General features: G+C 39.9%; 1 protein-coding gene across 3 annotated transcripts in view; it reads left to right on the top strand.

The window, feature by feature from the left end:
• Window positions 1-14,680, top strand: part of LOC124280072 (papilin-like) — a 130,011-nt gene that overhangs the window by 83,954 nt on the left and 31,377 nt on the right. The gene's annotated exons all lie outside the window — the stretch shown is intronic.

The raw sequence follows: 14,680 nt of genomic DNA, 5'->3' as shown, positions 1-14,680 counted from the left end.
AATTGCAAGAAACCTTACAATGTTCAGCTTGTTTCTGTTATATAATCAAAAAGTGTGCCATAGTAAAATATTACTGTGAACAAATTATGTAGTAAGAACTATGTTTGAAATTGACTTTTTCAATAAGAGATTTTGAGCCTGTGATCCTAGGGCATACACTTAGTGACATTTGAGGTGCTACACAGTGCTACGAGCAGGTCTGTCACACCACACAGATCAGCCAGGAGCAGTGTTTTGTCAATACTCTTGTGGAGAAAAAAATTCTTTGCATGTTTTATCCATCACTATTTCTTTTAAACTCAAAACCAAAGACATTCCTGTTTCTGTGGGAAACTTGGGACACTGTTTGAACTTGAAAATGTGAAAATTTAAGTAATGGTTGTCCATGCCAAAACAATTACTGCTGAAGTCAGCTAAGTCAACTGAACAGTAACCAAACAAGGATTTTTCCTAAATTTGTATATATTTTTTGTGCGTGTTTCAATTTTTTGATTGCCTGAAGATAAACGTAGCCACTTTTCTATAGTCGGGATATACTCACCTTTTCAGGACCACCTAGAATCATCAGTACTTGATAGTGGGATATACACATGTGCTTGTGATATAGTCGGAATGGACTTCTTTCGAATATGGTTATGGTTTTGTCACTTTGTGTTTTTCAAAAGAAAATTTTGATGCCACTGTTTGGCTTTAAAGAAATGTGTATGTGTATTTATGTTTTTCCAGCAGTAAATGTCTGTGTATGGCTAATTCAGTTTATTTACAAAGCTGGAAGTGACAAACCTTGAGCTAGTGATCTTTCCCCCCACTCCTACTGTGTTATGAATAATTGCTGACTCAGCTCTTTACAAGTGTCACTGTAAGATAGTTCAAATTACTTTGATGTCTACGTCAAACACTAAGCTGGGTGCATTTCAATACATATCTTCCTTGATAAATGCACCACGGGTCAGAGTGGGAAATTATGTATTTTTTTAAGATCTATGTACAAACGTAGAGAACAAGGGCCGAGACCAAGTACCCAAACAGGAGATCAGGTTTTTGTATTTGCCATTGCATGGAGTAGTTGCCCACTTTGGAACCTACCCATACCTCAACACTGGTCTGTCGCTGTGTGCTAGTGTTGACTTTGTTATTTGTAGATGTGAACAAACAGTGGCGGCACTACAAGCCAATGAATCATATGTTTGACGGATGGCAGTGAGTCACGTGGACCAGATAGACAAGTCATTGACACCCGTCTTGTCTTATTGCTCTATAAAGAATTAACAGTTACTGGGCCATGTAAGGGAATCCACTAGGCAGTGTGTAGCAGTGTTCTACAAGAGACTGTCTGTTGATCACACTACCATAGTGTAACTTGGGGGCATGTCTGTTGTTTGTAACGGGAGAAAACCTTGTATCTGTCACTGTTCAGATGGATGGATGGATGATAGTGTTGGTGACCAGAAAATACATGCGTTTGTGACGTTGACCAGAATATACATGTGTTTGCGACATTGGACAGATGGATGGTCATATGGTTGATTGTCTCAGTGGCATGAAAATGCATAATTTCTTTAAGAAGCTGGTATGATGACGAGGAACACTTGTTATGGATAGATAACTTTTTTATTGCAATAGATGCAACTTTTATAAAGTGTTCCTCTTCATGGAAATGCATAGCTTGTGACATTGCCCAGATTATAACTGTGAATGAGTGATAGACCAAACTATATATATGACTGCGTCATTGAAAAAAGTACCCGGTGTATATATGATGATATCACTGACAGGCTACCGATATGTATATATAATTGTATATAACTATTACAACCAAATGTTCAAAAAAGACCAATCATTAGTCTGGTCTTCATTAATTTGTCTCCTCTGCTCAACTTGTTATTTGTCTACAGGCACTTGGGACTAAAGTTATATATCTGAATGAGATTTGCATGACTTGAGCGTATTAACCAACAACTGTAATCCTGACTTCTATGTAATCGACTTCCCTAAGCTCATCAATGTCTGATAATCTGTGTTAAGACCTCTAATGCTCACAACAGCTGATTACTGATCACCACCAGCATGGTCGAGCACATTCATTCTATGAAAATTTCAAAAGAGTTGTGACTTTTGTTCACAAGCTGCTTGATCAGGTTTACAACATTCAAGGACTCACTAAAGCTTACAGAAAAGATTAATGGTAGATATGTGGATTTATAATTATCCAGCCTCATGTAAGAATGTCGAGTTTTGATTGGTCCACGTGACTCTGATAAAATACCATGTACACCCGTCACGATCCTCGAGCAGGGAGTACAAAAGTCATATTTTCCCGCCACGCCTCGGTGACCACGCGAAGTGAGAAAAGCGTGCATCGCCAAGCCTTTAGTAACGTGGGCTGCATTGAGGTCAATCGATCAGCTGTTTTCAACATGGCAGCAAGGAAACGTTTTGCCACAACAACTGAGAATGAAATTGAAGCAAAACATTCGGCTAGATAAATGCGTTATCACATCATGTCGAGGGAAATACGGGGTTTTATCAATCCCGAGTAAGGTAATACGTTATCACATCGTGTCGAGGGAAATACAGGGTTTTATCAGTCCCTCGTAAGGTAATACAACCTTACTCGGGACTGATAAAACCCTGTATTTCCCTCAACACAATGTGATAACTTATAGTATGACCCATTAGTGACAAGAAGGATGTCTGGAGCAATTTCCTATCTTGGATGTACTATGAGTTTAATAATTGACCAGCCTTTGCATGTGTTTTCTGACTGGTGCCACTGTTGGGGCAGGATATACCCACCCTTTTGCGGACACTTGGTATCATCATTATTTGTTGGTCAAGGCACTGACATAAATGTGTGATACACAACTTGCATATAAATGTGTAATACATGGCCATACAGCATACATATATTTCTGTGATACATTGCAATTAGCATACATAAAATGTGTGATACATGGGTGCAAGACTTACATAAAATATGTGATACATGGCTGTACAGCATACATATATATGTGTGATAAATGGCCATACAGCATACATAAAATGTGTGATACATGGCCATATAGCATACATAAAAATGTGTGATACATTGCCATGTAGCATACATAAAATGTGTGATATATTGGTACAAGACTTACATAAAATGTGTGATACATTGCCATACAGCATACATAAAATGTGTGATACATGGGTCAAGACTTACATAAAATGTGTGATACATGGCAATACAGCATACATAAAATGTGTGATACTTTGCCATATAGCATACATAAAATGTGTGATACATGGGTGCAAGACTTACATAAAATGTGTGATACATGGCAATACAGCATACATAAAATGTGTGATACATTGCCATACAGCATGCATAAAATGTGTGATACATGGGTGCAAGACTTACATAAAATGTGTGATACATTGCCATATAGCATACATAAAATGTGTGATACATGGCCAAGACTTACATAAAATGTGTGATACATGGCCATACAGCATACATAAAATGTGTGATACATTGCCATACAGCATACATAAAATGTGTGATACATGGGTGCAAGACTTACATAAAATGTGTGATACATTGCCATATAGTATACATAAAATGTGTGATACATTGCCATACAGCCTACATAAAATGTGTGATACATTGCCATACAGCATACATAAAATGTGTGATACATGGGTGCAAGACTTACATAAAATGTGATACATGGCCATACAGCATACATAAAATGTGTGATACATTGCCATACAGCCTACATAAAATGTGTGATACATTGCCATACAGCATACATAAAATGTGTGATACATGGGTGCAAGACTTACATAAAATGAGTGATACATTGCCATACAGCATACATAAAATGTATACATAACAACATAAAATGTGTGATACATTGCCATACAGCATACATAAAATGTGTGATACATGGGTGCAAGACTTACATAAAATGAGTGATACATGGCAATACAGCATACATAAAATGTGTGATACATTGCCATACAGCCTACATAAAATGTGTGATACATTGCCATACAGCATACATAAAATGTGTGATACATGGGTGCAAGACTTACATAAAATGTGTGATACATGGCCATACAGCATACATAAAATGTGTGATACATGGGTGCAAGACTTACATAAAATGTGTGATACATTGCCATACAGCATACATAAAATGTGTGATACATGGGTGCAAGACTTACATAAAATGAGTGATACATGGCCATACAGCATACATAAAATGTGTGATACATGGGTGCATACACTTACATAAAATGAGTGATACATGGCCATATAGCATACATATAAAACAGACAGAAAACACAGAGATGGTCGACACAGCAAGACTTTCATTGCATATTTAGGCCGTCCATGCAAAATAGTTTTTCAAGTCAGTGTGGGAATCCACAGGGCTATAGTCTGATTACCTAGAACTTTGAAATACCACATGTCAGTATCTGAACTGATACAGTAAAAAACCTAATTCCCAGATAACATGATCTGTGAAGGAAGAACTCAGTGATGTGTTCAGGGGATATATGAGGCATTTCTAATGAACCAGGTTCCATGTCATGCACATACACTAACTATAATCCATGCAAACTGATGCCAGTGCTGTTGCCCCACAACTAGACTGATGCTTTATCTCTGAAAATATTTAATATTGATAGAAACAGACAACTTCTTTAAATTGAAAAGAAGCAATGGAAGGTTCAGAACCTGCATGGGAAATCTGTACTTGATCATTCAGGGTTCTTAAGAAGTCTCACAGTCCCTGAACTGCACTATTTTCCCTTTTTCGCTCACACTTTCTGCAGTGCTATAGCCCTAAATGAAGCAAGTCTAGATTTCTCAGGTTCAGGATTCATAATCTCACATCCCATTGGAGCTCCTTTTCAGTTTAAAAGAAAAGGTTTTGTTTCATGGAAATTATATATATATTCAAAGACTAAGCAATCGTTAAGACTCTTGTGCTATAGAACGGGCTGGGTTGAAGGAAGCGGGTAAGGTTTGTGGACTGTGAAACTGATGGCTCCACTACCACTTTGTAATGGTGGCACTTTATACTTCATACAGCTCTCAGAGTGAGTGCACTGCAGGAATTTCATAAAAAGTCCCTGTTTACGTTGTACCTCCTATGGTGTTTCATATTCACCTGCCGGCATTCTTGTTCATCATGGATGCATGTGAAGAGCAGAACTGCAACGTATTGCACGATGTTCCCACAAATGAAGCAGATGGGTCTAGATAACAATATTATGTCACCTGACATTCATGGTTCTTCGTATGACGGTGAATAAAAAGATAATATTTTGCTCTGTCAGCCATTATTTACCAAGCATCCTGTATCCTGAATCTTCTAAATTCGGTGTAACCTTGTGCAGTCTGTATGAGAATGTGATCACTTCTTTGTTTCTTGAAGACCTGCCAACTGTTTGTGTTGTTAAATGGGTGCTATGAACAAGCTTGCAATCAGCATCAACTGTCAGCTGTGTAAGATTGTGGAATAATCACGACTGAAGAGGGCGGTACATATCTCTTTAGACAGACATTTAGTTCGAGAAATAAACTTATATTACTTAGAAATATATGTCTACAAAATAAAATCAAACAGAGCCCCAAGCAATGCTTAGTTTCAGAGCTGTGGTAATCTTGAGTAATTAGATTTGAGCTGGAGTCATTTTATGGTTTTATTCTCTAGCATCTGAGAGGCAGACCTGTATCTCCATTTGGCCCCTGTTCTATTAGATTCACTATGTGTATGTGTTCAGGGCCTGGCAGACTGTGTCTATTATCATTGTGCTCACTCGAATATATATTATACATAACACTCTCTGACATGATTGCTAAATATTCTTGAAAGCTAATTTTCAAAACTATATTCCCCATCAAAAGTTTAGACTCACTATTGTAAATGTAGCCACTTACTTAAGTCAACTCTTCTAAACTAGATTTTGCAAAATTTTCCATACTGTTAAAAGGTACTGTTTACACATGAACTGATGTACTGTAAAGATTATTGTCATGGGTTAAAAAAATGATGAAACTGAGTGAAAATTGGCGAATTTTTAACAAAATGTTACACCACAACACAGCTGTTCAAATGCACAATATTTGCACATGCTTTTTAGAAATTTAATGCATGGTCCTTGTGCAATTCATCTGCATAAGGTTTGCAGTTGGTTCCCGAAAGTTAGTGGAGAAATTCATCTTTGATGTAACCACACATATATGCATACCATATAGTGAGTGCTTTAAGTGAGTCTAAACTTTTGATGGGTAGTATATGATAACTGTTGAAGTGACACAATGAGCCAAGACCCTGCAATAATGACGTGATGAAAACAAAAGTCTACGTGTTCCCTCCAGGAACTGACTTATCTGTTATCTGTACATGTCTATGCTGTGTCCAGACACAACTCACCCCATTTGTATTCATTGTTCATGATATCTGTGACTCTCTTTGTGTATTATGTACTTGAACACATTCTGACAGGATGTTAGTTGCCCGTGACAAGTGTGTAATCAATAGGGTCAAGCAATCAGCACAAGAGGGAACAGTCATTTAGTTTATTTGTGTGTGTGTTGTGGTTGTGTTTTTTTTGTGTGTTTCTTTTAATTTAAATAAATAAAATAACCTACACTGTATTCTTTGGGCACCTAACATAGTCCACAAGAAAATTGGACAGTTTCTTACATTTCCTGTAATGTGAAGCATATGTAGATTTATCAGTGTAACAGTGACATGTATTTTGAAAAACACATCATCCAAACCCTTTGACTTGAAATCAAATGGTTACACACTGGTGTCACTGTTTTTAAAGGGAAAGGTAGCTTTGACAGAGAGTTTTGATTATTGTTTTAAACCCACCCACAAAGCTAGCTTCTTATCGCTGAGGTGATTGTAACTCCCATACTTTAACATAGGATTACTGTCACTGTAATGCTTAGACAGCCTTGTGGAATTGGGACCAGCCTTGTGGAATTGGGACCAGTCTTTTACCCTTTTCAAGATTCTACTTTCTGAGAGACTTTTTAAAAAACAAAATTTTAACATTCATAAACGTTGATGTGTGTCTTCCTGGGTGGATGTAGGATGTGTTCCTTCTCACTACCCCACACCTCCCCCACCCCACCTCCCACCCCACCCACCTCCTCCTCCACCTCACCACCTCCCTCTCCCTCCTCCACCCACCTTCCCTTCCACCCCACCTCCTCTCCCTCCTCCACCTCCCTTCTCCACCCACCTCCCACCCTACCTCCCTCTCCCTCCTCCACCCACAGGCAAACTGTAGCGCAAATAAGGCTGCGCAACAAAGACAAAAATGACCAGTCTTCGTTTATGCAAGCGAAGCGAGCAAAGGTTGGCAATGTACTTCCCTCGCTTTGGTTCGAAAAATAATTTTAATATCAAAATACAATATCGCCACCATCAATGGTAGACACCCATTTCCTCACAGGGTTGGGCTCTCAGATTTCCAGCCTCATATTTAATAATTTCTCACGTACAGTATATTTAATTCAACATTTTAAGCGCCACTCGTGGCATGTCATATCGTTCTTTGCCTCCATTACCCCTGCCAGCTTCCGGTTCAATGGAGTGAAGGAACAAGAATACGCAGAAATTAAAAAGAAATATCATATTGCCTAATTTCACCATTAAACTTTAGGAGATTACTTTTCTTAACTGCCGTCGTTATTGCTAGAATTTTCGTAACATTTATTCTACAAACAAAACGCTTCTGGCGTAGTGGGCGAATGAAGCAAGGGAGGTAACTCCGCCAGTATTCCATATGGCGGATATGTGATTCAACGAGTTTATTTAGATTTAAGTCCCCTGTTCCTTCACTCCGTTGAACCGGAAGCTGGCAGGGGTAATGGAGGCGAAGAACGATTTGATATGCCATGAGTGGACCTTAAAATGTTGAATTAAATGTATTTTTCGTGAGTAATTATTAAATTTGAGGTTGGGAATCTGTGAGCACAAACTTGTGAGGAAATGGGTGTCTACCTTTGAGGGTGGCGATGTTTAATTTTGATATTAAATATATTTTTCGAACCAAAGCGAGGGAAGTACGTTGCCAACCTTTGCTCCCTTCGCTCGCATAAACGAAGACTGGTCACTTTCTCTTTGTTGCGCAACCCTATTTGAGCTACAGTTTGCCTGTGCTCCACCCCACCTTCCAACCACACTGACTACATCCCTCTGATGTCCGAAGTCTCAATACAACATTCATTAACCCTAAGCTCACCAGTGATTTATAGTGTAGGTGATAAGACAGGTTTGGAGTGGCACTTGACCCTGAGACAACAGCATAGGTAAACTGAATACCTACTGCCTGAGAAACATGCCTTGAAACATGCATGAACCAACACAGGTTCATTGTTGGGAGACCTACCCTTTAGCACAGATTGTGAGAGCGAGACCTCATAGCATTAGTAGCATGGAGCACCTCAATAAACATGGGTGTAAATTGCATGTCAAAGCCAATGTGGGCTAGACACCCAGCTGTGTGGAATGCAAATGTTCAAACCTGTGATTAGGCTGTGGGCTACCTGTAATTAGGTTACCTGGAAGTGTTCAGACGCTGTCAATGAGTACAGTGATCATACAATGGGCTTTAAGCTGGAGTCCATGAATTCCCACGTTTGTCAGACTCATACGTTTTGTCTATCCAGGTGTTATCTCATCTGGGTTCAAACCAACTGTATAAGTACTTTTCCTGTCTTTTTCTCTTATCATGTTTGTTATCAAATTGCTCTCAGTTACTTAATAAATCATTCTTGTTTCTTCATGTAGTTGAAGTTGTCTGGTGCCTGTTGCATCTTTCACAGCAGCTTCTGGTTATCACCAGATTCCCAGTGCCACCTGTAGGCTGCTGGGGGAACTATTTACCTGTGTAGAAAGTCATAACTGCTGTATGTAAAGTGAAGCGGGTTAAGTTTATGTCATTTCCAACAAAAGTGGCCCTGTATACAGTATGCCTGCAGCTAATATTATGTATTTTTGCCAAGTTGATGACAGGATTGCTTACAATATATATATGGGGTGATGGGGTAGCCCAGTGGTTAGAGCGTTCGCTCGTCATGTCGAGGATCCGGGATTGATTCCCCACATGGGTACAATGTATGAAGCCCATTTCTGGTGTCCCACCGCCGTGAAATTGCTGGAATATTGTTAGAAGGAATGTAAAACCATACTCGCTCACTCAATCACTCAATCACTCTGAAACACACTAAAGTTAAAATCATGATTTTGTTGATATGATATATTTTCTTTATCTCTGTGCTGGATATCATGCATAAAATGGACAAAATATTTGCACGCACGGTTGTACCACTCATAAAAATATCCTCTTTCTGATCTGGTGTGATGAACAATCCATCATAGTCACTACAAACACTAAATATTCCCTATATTGTGGTGTTAATCAAACTAGCTTACCTCGGACTTGCCCTGAAGTCACCAGTAAATAACACACGTGTCATCTCTGTACCTCAGTGGTCTCGAGCTGCTTACTCAGTCTCTTGGCTTACTTGGCTGTAGCTTCATCAGTCTATAACTTAGTAGTTTGAAGCTCACCTGGTCTGTTCCTAGCTCACCCTCTCTGGCTAACTTAGCTGGTTTGTCTCTAGTTTAGCCTCTTTGAGTATAGCTCACCTGGTCTGTTCCTAGCTCACCCTCTCTGTCTAACTTAGCTGGTTTGTCTCTAGTTTAGCCTCTTTGAGTATAGCTCACCTGGTCTGTTCCTAGCTCACCCTCTCTGTCTAACTTAGCTGGTTTGTCTCTAGTTTAGCCTCTTTGTGTATAGCTCACCTGGTCTGTTCCTAGCTCACCCTCTCTGTCTAACTTAGCTGGTTTGTCTCTAGTTCAGCCCCTTTGAGTATAGCTCACCGAGTTTGTTCCTAGCTCACCCTCTCTGTCTAACTTAGCTGGTTTGTCTCTAGTTCAGCCCCTTTGAGTATAGCTCACCGAGTTTGTTCCTAGCTCACCCTCTCTGTCTAACTTAGCTGGTTTGTCTCTAGTTCAGCCCCTTTGAGTATAGCTCACCGAGTTTGTTCCTAGCTCACCCTCTCTGTCTAACTTAGCTGGTTTGTCTCTAGTTCAGCCCCTTTGAGTATAGCTCACCGAGTTTGAGCTGGTTTGTCTCTAGTTCAGCCCCTTTGAGTATAGCTCACCGAGTTTGTTCCTAGCTCACCCTCTCTGGCTAACTTAGCTGGTTTGTCTCTAGTACACCCTCTTTGAGTATAGAACACCTGGTCTGTCCTTAGCTCACCCTCTCTGCGTATAGCTCAACTGACCTGTCTGTAGCTCACCGTCTCTGCCTATTACTCACCCTGTCTGTCTACAATGCATCTGGTTTCTCTTTAAGCCTCTGAACTACACCTAACTGTCAATAACTTTGTTTTGGATTTAATTGGTCTGCTAGTAGCTAACTCTGTGTGTCCGTTTACACAGTCCGCTTGCAGCTAACCCTTTCTACAACTTACTGTCCTTTAACATCGACACAACAGCATTTGACTATATGTGTTTGTTCATACGTTTGTAAATGGTGATGATCTCTGGATTTTAGATATAGAGATATATGTAGAGGACAGACACAAGGTGGCTATAATCTCTGGAATGTATACCAGTAATATATACAGGAGGGTATTATCCCAGCACCTATACAGGATCAGTAATGCAAGCTAATCCATGGAAACACCTTCAGAATACCATAAACATGGCATTTTCACAGATACAGGTCATTTTAGTGTCTGTTACCCGATGTGTAGATGTGCCTTGGATTAATGTCCTGGAGATGTGCCTACAGCTCCTACACCAATGATATTGGATAGGTGACTGTGTGGATGGTATTCCCAGGGGGCAGTGTCCCCAAGATGGAGGTGACGCTGCTCCGCCCAGTACTATGCCCCACTACGTCCGGGGTACGTCTCCAACGTGTCGGCAGACCGTACACCTACACAGCCGTGTATGACACAAGGCTAAGCTTGTCTTTTATCTTCAACCATGGCGTTGGGAACAAAATCTCAGCGGGAGTTACCTGAGTCTGCATTAATTTCAGAAAGAATGTTTAAGGACTGGGTTACAAAACATAAACAGATGAATTTGAGAACAGATTTGTTGATGACTATTGAATATATTTTTTATTTGGTTATTTAGAATATTCATTTCACAAGTGTTATTTATAGAGTTAATGTAAACCGAATATACATTTAGATGACTGTTTGAGGGCAAAGTTTGTATACATTTACCATGTTGTCTGATGGTGTGAATACGTAAACAGTCAAAAAAGATGTTTTCTCGGAGCTCAGCTAGATGCACGCATGAATAGTGTGCAGATATACCAGATGAAGTTAGTGAGTAAGTTGGGTTTGAACAGTATTCCGGTTACTCGGTATACCATGGCATGGTGGCTTGATGTGGCAGGAGAGCCCGAAGTGATGCAAGACGTCAGATGAATGAAAATCAAGTTCTATGGATGGTCAACTTCTTTATTGCAATGAGTGCATCGTTTCAGTGTAGGTACTAACCACTTGCTTGATAACGGTGTTAGTACCTACACCGAGATGTCGCACTCATTGCAATAAAGAAGTTGACTATCCATAGAACGGTTTTCCTTCATCTTCACAATTTCTAAAATGACTCTCAAAGAAGATGTCAGATGTTAACCACTTTGGTGAAACCCACAAACCTGTGTGGTTTGCTGAAAAACCATGAGTCAAACCTACAACTTTCTGGTGCCCCCAAGAGATGCAACTTCCTATCTTCCACAGTTTCAGCAGAATGAATATGCATGCCCCATGGAGAGCATTAGAGTGGGTTATACCACTTTGAACAATATATACCAATTTTAACAATATTCCAGCTGTAAATTATTCCACCGCTGTGTGAAATCAAACCTGAGCTGAAATTTTTACCTGCAAGGCTGTCCTATTGCCTCTTTACACTATTACAACATAAGCACACTGATAATATGTAGCGTGTGTGCATATAGTATTCCAACTTCATCTTGTAGAAACTGTTGAAAATGTCTACCACATACCAATTGCACTTGTACCAAAGAGTCCATTGTTAGTCATGTTTTTTTAAGCTATAACAGCATTTTCTTTTTAAGAGAAGGGGTTCTAATACCATTTTAAACTTGCAACTTTTCAAAATCACAATCAGTTTTGAATAACATTTACAGGTATGGAGTCTTTTTTTCTTTAAGTGACATTCAGAAGCTGGGCCCCGTTTCACAAAGCTCTCGTAAGCCTAAGATCTCGTAACTTTTCTCGTAGGATTCGTACTTCCTATACTGTAACATTGACTTACGATAGTCGTAGCGCTACGAGAGCTTTGTGGAACAGGACCCTGGAACATAGGAGGTACGACTGCTACGAGAAAAGTTACGAGATCTTAGGCTTCTGAGAGCTTTGTGAAACGGGGGCCCTGGTATGATGAAGAGGACCACTTTTATGGACAGACAACTTCTTTATTCAAATAGATGTGATGTTTCAGTGTAGATCCTAACACCGTTATCATTTGCTTGATAACGCTGTTAGGATCAACACCAAAATGTTGCATCTATTGTAATAAAGAATTTGTCTATCCATAAACAGTGTTCCGCTTATGGAGTCTTTGTTTTAAATCTCTAAATTGGAAACACTGTAGATATGTCTCTGTATGCAACAAAACTATCGACATGATATCGCATAAGGTCAATCGATACTCTGAGAATTCCAGTTAATATATAATGTGATATTTCACCTCACTGGAGCCCATGCACGAGTCTCAGTTTATGTAACCCCCACAAACAAACACATCAGAGACAATGAGGTGTGAATGACATCAGCACAAACATCTGGTGGGAATACAATTCATTAAGAAGTCATAGTTTTGTCTGTGAAAGTGTTGTTGTTTTCACTGACCACAGAGGCAGTGGATATGCTTGTTGGGGTATTTTCAGAGCAGACGGCCTATTCCCAGAGCAGACGGGTGAGATGTACTCCCAGAGCAGACGGGTGATATGTCCGGTGTGTGTATCAGCTGGTCCTCATGTTTCTAACTGTCCATCAACCCCTCTGTACAAACACTGTCTTGTTGTCATGTTGCCCTCAACTTGTGTTCATATACAAGACCACGGTCAGGAAACAAAACAAACTCAGACTCCATGTTATGTTGACTCAACACTTGTTTTGTAGGATGACTCACTGAAAATGAGTTTGTTTCTGTAATATGTTAATGATTCTGTGGCTTTATTACTGGAAATTTCTGGTTCATCCAAATTATGTTTCTAAAATTCAAATGGAGCCCGAACAATCCTTAGTTTGGGAATAAAGCAATCAAGACTTGCCAAGTCACTCTGCAACCCAACTCACTCACTTCATCTGGTATGTCTGTGGGTTAATGTGGGACAATTACTTTCCCACAATGTTTAAGTTCAAAGACAGGAAAGATTTTGATGAAGGCTATTTCTGTGAATATTTACAGTGCATACTATATACCATAGCCACAGATGCTCCAGGCAAACTTCTGAGCAGCAGAAGAGCTGGTAGCAACCACTCCCCCTACAAACGGTCCTTCCACCGATTCTTGATCGTGTAGATGACTCCATAGCTTGTCATGGGATATATTTCACTTTTGGGAGATAATAGCTCTTTATATGGTGTAAGGGGAATAGTCTTTTGACATGGTGTGGGGGGAATAGTCCTTTGACATGATGTGAGGGGAATAGACTTTTGACATGATGTGAGGGGAATAAACTTTTGACATGATGTGAGGGGAATAGTCTACTCAGATGGTGTTAGGGGAATGGTTTTTGACATGATGTGAGGGGAATAGTCTTTAGACATGGTGTTTGAGGAATAGCCTTTAGACATGGTTTGAGGGGAATAGTCTTTAGACATGGTTTGAGGGGAATATTCTTTAGACATGGTTTGAGGGGAATGGTCTTTAGACATGGTGTGAAGAAATAGTTGTTTGACATGGTGTGTGGGGACACATGGTTTGAAGGGGATAGTCTTTTGACATAGTGTGAGGGGAATAGTCTTTAGACATGGTGTCAGGGAAATAGTCTTTTGACATAGTGTGAGGGGAATAGTCTTAATAGACATGGTGTGAGGGGAATAGTCTTTAGACATAGTGTCAGGGGAATAGTCTTTAGACATAGTGTCAGGGGAATAGTCTTTAGACATAGTGTCAGGGGAATAGTCTTAATAGACATGGTGTCAGGGGAATAGTCTTAATAGACATGGTGTCAGGGGAATAGTCTTTTGACATGGTTTGAGTGGAATAGGTGTGGAATTCCCAGTGTTGCACGGTACAGGGAGAAGGCAACAGTCAACATGCAGGGTATGGGTAGACTTGTATTTTTGCTCTCATCGGAGAAGTCATATATGCTTGTACAGGGAGTAGAGATTGGAGAAGAATGAATGGCTTCTTTCATGCTCAGGATTAAATTCCGGCTTAGATTTCATGTTTATTATGTGGCCATGATCCCAGGTTAGGCTTTTTTATTTTGGGGAGGCTGTCACCACAAGCCACTACATAGTGGAGCGGTAAGCCTAACCAGGGGCAAATCCTCCCCGATATTGTAGGAGGAGGTGAATCCTAGGCTGCTGTGAAGAGAAACAGGTTTCACAAAGTATCATGTATAAATGCCAGTACTGATGTCGTACATCATTAAT

The sequence above is a fragment of the Haliotis rubra genome, unplaced genomic scaffold, assembly GCF_003918875.1.
Source record: "Haliotis rubra isolate DU_JTF1 unplaced genomic scaffold, ASM391887v1 Scf26, whole genome shotgun sequence".
NCBI lineage: Eukaryota > Metazoa > Mollusca > Gastropoda > Lepetellida > Haliotidae > Haliotis > Haliotis rubra.
The sequence above is the reverse complement of the archived record's forward strand: the minus strand, read 5'-3'. Positions and strand labels throughout refer to the sequence as shown.